Source organism: Varroa destructor, unplaced genomic scaffold (genome assembly GCF_002443255.2).
Source record: "Varroa destructor unplaced genomic scaffold, Vdes_3.0 BEIS01000002.1, whole genome shotgun sequence".
Classification (NCBI taxonomy): Eukaryota; Metazoa; Arthropoda; class Arachnida; order Mesostigmata; family Varroidae; genus Varroa; species Varroa destructor.
In genome coordinates, this window is record NW_019211455.1 from 50,387,278 (window position 1) to 50,395,913 (window position 8,636).

Consider the following 8,636-nt stretch of genomic DNA (forward strand, 5'->3'; position numbering starts at 1 on the left):
AACTGCTGTCATTGGTATTATATAATAATAGTAGTAGTGCAATAATTAAGTTGCGTGGGAGGAACAAGATTTATATGGTTGCTTATGTGAAAATGGTGTTACAGTGCGAAACTGAAATTACTGCTAATATTATTAATTTAAAATTTAATTGCTAAGGTGTTTTTAAAATTCGTTTCATACACAAGACGAAGAAGAAGAAAAGGATATTCACACGAGAATGTCACACTAGACGGAAAATATACAGTGCCTCGTTTATATATTATAAATAGCAACAATCAGTTTATCTTCTTTGTTTTGAACGAAACATCCCGGTTCGCATATAATATCCTAAGAATCCCCAGATTATCGTGATACAAAATTTTTGTCATAGCGCTAAACTACGTAATGTTGATAGTCAATGCTAGATTCTAGTTATCTCTACTTCCACAAAATTAACTAGTAGATAAAAGCTCTCTCCGCTATATTTTTTTAGTTAAGTTCGATATCTTTTAATTTGCAGAATTGGTACCGCTTTCAAAATTTGTTACCGGTAATGTGCGCACGAAACCTCCATTGTTAAGATCCTGATGATAATAAAAGTAAAGTTTCTCTAAAGAGTAACATTGCTTTATGCAGTTACGAGAGCTCGCTCCCAAGTTCAAGGACATAATCAGGTTGTAAAAAAATTGTTTCGACAGGCACGTTTCGTCATATATTATGTCAATTAATAAAATTTATGTCCTTAATTGAAGTAGTGTAAGTAAGAATGATAATAGAATTCCATAGACTGACCGGCGCGCAGCTTGCAGCCTTTGTAATTGGTATCTTTAACCGAGGATACCAATTTTGGCATTTGATGCTCCGTAGAAACGGTACTATGCATGCAGCATAAACACAGCATTGCGTTTCTCATAACAGAAGTATGCGTTCACATATTGGACAGGGTTGCCCCCTGTCTCAATCAAGACCCAAAGTGCGAGCCGTCAAATTGGCATCGAAAAAAGCCCATAAATTTCGATTCGCTCGTTGACAGTCAAGCGCAGAACATGCCAGCTGCTCGTTAGGTCTCGCATACTGGTAAAAAAATCTATTTGTTCGCCTCATTGGATTAGCACAATCTCTTAAAGCGCGAATAATATACTTAGGTTTCAAAGGAGAAAAGCCCGTTTCATCAAGAATTATTTCGTTCGGCTTTTTTTTTTTCAAAGGTAGGCATTTTCTGACTTTATTATCTACACGTTTGCCTATTAATTATTATGTGCAATATTGCGCAAAACTTATTTTATTTTTGGAAATAAATCGGTTTGCATCTTCTTTCCTTAATATATGGGAGCGCCGCCTGAGTGTAAAACCGCCATGATACACATGGAATATAAAAGAAATAAAAAAATATAATTTACGTTATATTAATGTCTAGAAACACCAAGATATCCAATATGTAACGTAGCTAGCGCTTTCCCATTTCATAGACCACAAAATTTACGCGTCGTCGATTAACTTCCGTAAGATCGCTCTAGCGGTCTTTCAAAACAATACAGGATCTTTTTATATATGATTGCATGTATTGCACTTCGGAAAAAAACTTTTACAAACGCCTGGCTCGATTGTTAATTGAGCGTAGCATTAAATATCATATAAGCCAAACATTTATCACTTGCCAGCTTGCGGCGTATGTGTATCTATTCCGATATTAAAGGGAGCTCCATCTCTTTCTGTCCGTTAAATTGACCTTCCTGCAAAAGACGGACTAACACAAGCCGCCTCTATTCGCCTCTCAATTTATGCTTTGCCTTCACTGACGCTACGATGGTATGAAAAAAAGCATGTGTTTCTGATGTTATCGCGACTCATCAGCATAAATCATCACAATCATCATAGGCTCATCAGCACCATCCTTATCGTCCTCATTACACATTAAAATGTAATGCCACTGTGCTTTTTCCGTTTAAATTTCTCTCAGATCCTTTCTGCTTGGGTCTTAGTGGTGTGCTCTCTCAAATGCTCTCACTGATTTCAGCATCCGCTTTTCCGACGGTGTTTCGGGATATTTGACTTTCCGAGGAGATGATAGCCAATGAAGCAGGTGTACAATTCATCCGACAAGCCTTCCAGATAACTTTCGTTCAGCTTTTTGATGCCAATTATAAGTAAAATGTATATAACACATGGAGATAATTACCAGCGTGCCATTAAGACCAGTTTCGTAGATCAGTAAAATGGAACGTTTCGCCGTCATCGCGGAACGGCGGACGCAATAGCAGCTTTACTCCTGAAACGGTGAGGCGAACGCGAGCGAGGGAGAAATAGGGACAGACTGATGATAGAGGGGAAGCAAATTAGACGACCCAGACAGACACTGGGGAGGGGAGGAGAGGAGTAGGAAACTTTACGCACAAATATATTAATCGCCTCCATAGGACCTCTTGCCGGCGAGAGCAAGTCTATCAGACAGCGTTCTGTTTTCCTTTCGCTGACTTCTATCCACAAATGCGTTGCGTATGTTTAATTCGAATATATTGGCATCACCAATCGACATCTACGGCCGCCACTAACCAGCGGCCGTAGCACTGGTAGTTGTAGCAATCGGAGACACCGTCGTGTCGTGCCTCTGTCTTCAACCCGGGTCAGTTAAGCTGACTTCGATTTATTCAATCGAAAATCGGAGGACAGTAATCTTGTCCAACAAAGATTAGTGTCAGGCAGCAGCTGAATACCCAAAACAGAAACGAAAAAATAAAAATTAGCTACTACAGCGGCATTAGCGGCGGCGATTCTCACTCACGGCGGCGACTCACTGCCTACAACAACACACGATTGGCTCTCTCGCAAGATAAAAATGATAAAGAGGTGTCTAGGTATACGACAGGACTATTTTTGTTGTTCGGCTTCCGTCTGATTTCGTTAGACTAAACAAGACAAATCAACCAGCAGCCATAGCAGTTTTCTATAACTACCGTCCACCAGAACCACAGATCGGTAGAGTGACCCAATGCCGAAGACGATCCTTTGGACACTTCCTCGACGATGGCCGATAAGTATCCAGCAGAAGACGGGGAAGGTGCCGATCAAGCGCGCGCAAACGGGACCGCACTAACCACCCTCCGTTCCTTCGTCCATGGTGCTCGTTTTCCGTCGCGAATTCTGGTACTAGAAACAACAGCACTTGAGTGATTGTATTGTCGTTCTTGTTATTTTTTCGCTAGCTCTCGGCTCTACGCGTTCTTTGCCTCTGTTGTTGATGAAGAAACGGTAATTTTGATCAATTTGCCTATCGTTGCTACCCTCGGCGATTCCCGGCAATACATGTTCATAGAGTTACTAGCTAAAATTGTTGGGGGTCGAGAAACGCGAAAAATTAGTCCAGACATAAGAACGGTGAGGGGCAGAAGGTGGAAAGGGTGGCCGGTTATTGTATGCTACGCTGTGAGCCGAAGTACGTGCCACGATTAAATTGGATATTGGTTCTTTTAATATCGCTGCAGCGGCTGACAACAACGATATTATAGCTGTTGTATTGTTTGTTGATCTGACCTGTAGCATATTTTTCGTCTGCAACGAGAGAACTCGTTTGATTACGGTTGTCGTCACCCTGTTGACAGATGGATGGATAGTGGGTTGTAGACGACAGCCGTTGACGGCCGCAGCTTGTACGCGGCTACAACTCTTACTATAAGCGACACTTCGCCGTCGTCAATGTCAGTGCCAAGCATCCATTAATAAATGTTCTCGTTTATCTACCTAATACATTTTTTATTGCTCGTTCATTTGTGCTTTAGAAAATAATGATGAACCTATTTCTATTCGGGTGATATTGTTTCGTTCTATTGAAGATCAGCGCGAGACCGGCTGCTTCAAAGAGCTAACAATCGTTTCATTTGGCCAGACAGATAAATATTGAGTCTTCCGTCTTCCATCACATATCAATGACACACTATACGGGTGCTTTCTCTCGTTAAATTAAATACTGATTAATGCTTAGTGCAGACGACGATGAGTGGTCCTTATTTATCTTGAGCAAAATTTTCTACCTCAAGATCGTTTTTAGCTAAGATAGATAGAGCGAAGTTTATTATTGTATCATGAAAGGCAATCCTGCGAGTGCATTAAACAGAATTGCGCTTTAAATTGCGCGTGTTTATACAGTTTCGCTTACTGAAAAGATCTCGTTCCTAGCACGACAGCCCACGTAAGCTTATCGGATTGATTTAACGGGTTAAAACTGTTTTTACGAGTCTTTTTTGGTGTGAGATTGATTTGGTGACGTTCAGTATTAATAACTGAAGCAAAAATGTGTCTGGAGGAAGCTTACCTTGCGCCCGGCGTTCTGGTAGTTCTCTTTCTTCGACTTATACTTACCAAAACTTTACAAACAAGCTTAAAGAGCCGTTCGATCAAACTTCAAACAGTGTATTTGCTGATTGGATGACTCCTCAGCGAAAAATTCAAGTAGCCTATGTAGCATTAGTTAATCAGCGTCGCAACCATGGTCTTCATTTTTTTTAAATTACATCTCTCAGGTAAGTAAAGTAGATTACTTATCAAGTCGGTTAGGTCCGCGAATGTCCGTTAGTATACAGTTGTGCAAGATAAAAACGAAAATGTAGTAGCAATTTAACATCCGGATAAATATGCCGTTCGGTGTATGTCTCCATGCGTCTACGATATATATACATATATATATATATATATATATATAATTATTTTAGAAAATTTCGAATAACTCCGACGGCTGATAACTCTATTCATGTCAATTATATTAATTATATGTGAGCGGTCGACCTGTTTGCTAGTCTGCCCCTGCGAAACTACTATGGCCCCAAAGAGCGTCCCGCTCTGAGCGTAATTAAATACCCGACTAGTGAATAGCAGTGGTGGTAATATTTTTTTTAATTTATTTTTCTCTTAACCGATTTGACCGTCTCTCGAGTATGGTTTTGCTTTGGCCGTCTACACATACCGCGAGTCAGGACGCCGCCTTCGAATAGCAAACAAGTAAGGGGCCGAGCTTTCAATAACAGTAACCATAAAGTAGTGCTGCCAATACTTAGACCAACCGCTAGCTTACTAATAGAGATAAATCAGCGTTAGGTTTCGACAAATAATTACTTTATAGCTCATACCGTTGAATCAGAGGTATTTACTATATTTAAGACTTGGCGAAGATCCAGCTAAACAAGCGCGCGCATTTTGCAAAAAAATCGTTGAGATTTGGCCATGGTAGATAACGAATTAAGGCAACCGTTACGTAGCAATCGTCATCAAACAGCTAAGTGATCGATAACTAAAACGATCTACGCTGGATCCGATGTCTGTTATCCAACATGCTACGTAAGTCCGACATTAATTATATATGGGACCTTATGGAAGCTCGACAGCTAGTGCAGTAATTACTAACGGATAATTGACGAACCACGTATTCCTTTAAATTAATGTCACAGCTCAGGTAGAACCGAACATTTTTCGGCGGTAACTTATCCTACTTACCACTTCAGCCAATATCATTTGCACAATATTATGTATAATATGTATTTTGTAGTTTTTGAATAAGATTATCACACGAAAGGCGGGTATCTATCTGCGTAGCTATCGTTACAAGCCAGGCTTAGTTCAAGCCCAGTAGCCGTGCGATCTAATAAAAGCAATAAAATAACGACCGTCTAACAATTCCCGAAGGTGAGATCGAAGCGGATCGTTCTGTAATGTTGATTCCATAGCATCTTATTCAGTTCTGTTTACGGATAAACAAGGCCCAACGTGTTTTCCCAAATTAGGAAGATTGACCAATATGTTGCAAATTGTCCGTGTTGAAATGATGAAAGCTTTCAGAGAAGGTTTTCTCGTAGCGCCTCGTTTAGTCCAACGATGCATTCGTAAAAGCAAAAAATAAAAATTGAATATTTTTTCATGTAAATATAGGAGGATGTATGTAAATGTGGGGAGATGAAAAACTGACTCCCAACAGGCGCCACCGTGCGAGGCAGTCAACAGGAATATCAGTCACCTGGGGGTCGACTGAGCTTTCACTGAACAGTGTTGTGCAGCCGGATAGAATAACACTTCAAGCACGAACGGAAGGACGGTCTTCAATTTGGGATGCGACATTACGTTGCCTTCATTCTGGATTTCGGACAGGGTTGCGGTAAAGGCCGGTCACGCAACTCGCATAGCAAACGAGGAAGGTAACGTGTCTGCAGTAACGGCAGGAGCGGATAGCAGAATCTGTTGTTTAGCTGATCGCCATGAAGACCCACGGCACAAAATGACAACTGACTTAAATGCGTGCTCAGGGATACCTAGAAAAGGAACTTTCGACTCGACGAAGGGTTCACGGTTTATCGAATATGTTTCCTCTTATAGAGGTCTGTGCATTCGTATACACCATTATGTATCGTTTATAGAATACGGGAGTAGTAACACTAGAACGCATTACCAGTCCTCCGCGAGTCTTGATTCAACTGTGAAATATGTAGACAATAACGTGTGTATTATAATGAAACCTATGAGAACTCAACATGGTCGCAACCTTTATGTATGGTCCATGTTCAAAACTCTTAAAGTCGTCGGTCGATTTCTTTATCGGTCAAATACGTTTATAGTTCTTACTATTTAGTATCCTGCTGAGTATCAAGCCCTTCGTATGAATGGGCTTGATACTTAGAAAAAGACTTGCCCAATATTACGCTATCAAACGTGTCCTAAGAACCGCATAAAGTAAGCTCAAGTGACACTGAAACTATAATAATAAATACTTATTAAGTGCGGATTAGAGATTTCGTATTATCCAAAATCAGTGTCCGATATAAAACCGAAAACCGGACGCCGAACGAAATCTGTTCGCTCTAAGAGTAACAGTCAACGTTAGCTCTTAGTCTCGCCCTAAACATTATCGATGTGAGTGAATTTCCGTAATATAATGTTTATCGTTCGGCCGCAAGGTGTTTTTGTGAATACTTTTGACAGATCTTCTGCTAAATAAGAATAATGCAACTCTGTAAACGGGCCGCTTTTGCCATTTCGGCTGGGATTCGTTTCCCTATCTGCGACGGCACGAACCATTCGTCGAAGACTTTCAGAATGAAGCGCGCTGATCAGACAGGGGCAAAAAACAATTAATAACTAGCAGATTCGATTAGTTATATTACAATACACGCCAATGCTGATAATGATCATTCATCCTACCTTTTTCCAGGAAAAGCCTTACCGCCATAGCAATATTGTCCTGGACTAAACTCTTTTTCTTTCCGACCGCCTCACAACAACCGCTACCAAATATGCAATAATAATAAAACCCAGACACGAAATGACAACATTTCTTTTTTGTTGTTCTGCGCGAAGGCCAATGTTATGGTTAGTATATTTATTATTTTTGCCCTTTATCGCGAAAGGATACTGTTGTACTGTTATTCAAAGACATCCCGTAAGGACGCTCTGTCGTCGTTGCGGCATGTGCCATCGTTAGCATTAGCCGTATTAGAGCAACTTCTCGTCAAAATGTCAGCAGGTCTCGCGTGGAAGAGCGAGCTCAGCATAGGCCAACAAGCAAAGAAGGCCTACGCTTATCAGGATGTGCGATTTTGCCTGTACGTTACTTATTGCTTGCTAGATTCATCAAGGGAATTTTGATCTGATTCACTGCGAAGTAATGCAACGTATTTAAGTAGTGATTATCTAAGCTAACCTTGTTAGATTTAGTCCTTTTTTTTAGGGCAGTATATTATATCAGTCATTGTATTATACCTGTACAACAGACGTAAACAGATACTTGCAACTAACCCATAGCATCAATGGGGACTGAACGTAAACATTGCCAAAGGGAACATATGATTACTGCTGTGTGCTCGGATCGTCATTATCATGATAATGGTAATGATTAATATCGCTACGAAGCGGACAAGATGGGCAATGGTAACAGTCATGGCTGGATAAAGTTCGACTTGTTCGACAAAATCCATGCCAGCATTGCAGGGTAGGTGAAAGAAGTTACTGCGGAACTAACTCATACATGAACATACGTACAAGAAAATCCCAAAAAAAAGGCATAGGACAAAATGGTAAGTCTTGTCTGGCGTCGCTGCCTCTTCTGCAGGCAGTACGTTCACAATCCGCAGTGAGATTGTTAGGGGAAGGGACATTTCAATGAATCAATACGTTGAATAATACTTTATATTCTTTTTCTGCATTTACTAAGTTCATCAACTGCAGGGTCTGGTATCAAAGATGACGGCTGTTTAAATATGTTCTAAGAAACTATCCAAGGCATTCGCGCATTGACGCTTTGCCGTCTCATAGAGAAAGAGACTGCCTGAGAAAAAATGCTATCCTATATATCCACATCTGTGTTTGTGTTAGTTGTCAGTCGTTTGCGGAAATCAGTAAAATGGTAGAACTAACGGGCATTTGGTGGATAAAAATCTCGTCGGAAAAAACATCTCTATAATGCTTAACGTTGTGTGTTACTGCTTCCAAGGGCATACACAATGGTTCAGGCATTTGCAGCAAGTAGTGTGTCATGACCAAGAGGCTGGGGTAACTTCTATTGAACTGTTTTTACATGCTCGCATAAAAATAGGTGAATGGAAAACCAGTGTCCACGACGACAACGATGTAACTGCACCTCAGAGACGTCAGCCGATGGCCAGAAAGCAAACAGATTTCTG

At 40.7% G+C, this 8,636-nt stretch overlaps 1 long non-coding RNA gene across 2 annotated transcripts; it reads left to right on the plus strand.

The window, feature by feature from the left end:
* Positions 1 to 2,196: 2,196 nt before the first annotated feature.
* LOC147757955 (uncharacterized) lies at positions 2,197 to 7,280 on the plus strand. Of its 2 annotated transcripts, XR_015321613.1 has the most exons (3): positions 2,197 to 4,971; positions 5,896 to 6,338; positions 7,169 to 7,280. It is a non-coding gene; the product is annotated as an uncharacterized LOC147757955 (long non-coding RNA). The 2 variants fall into 2 exon arrangements; XR_015321612.1 differs by having other exon boundaries at positions 5,896 to 7,280.
* The last annotated feature ends 1,356 nt before the right edge of the window (positions 7,281 to 8,636 follow it).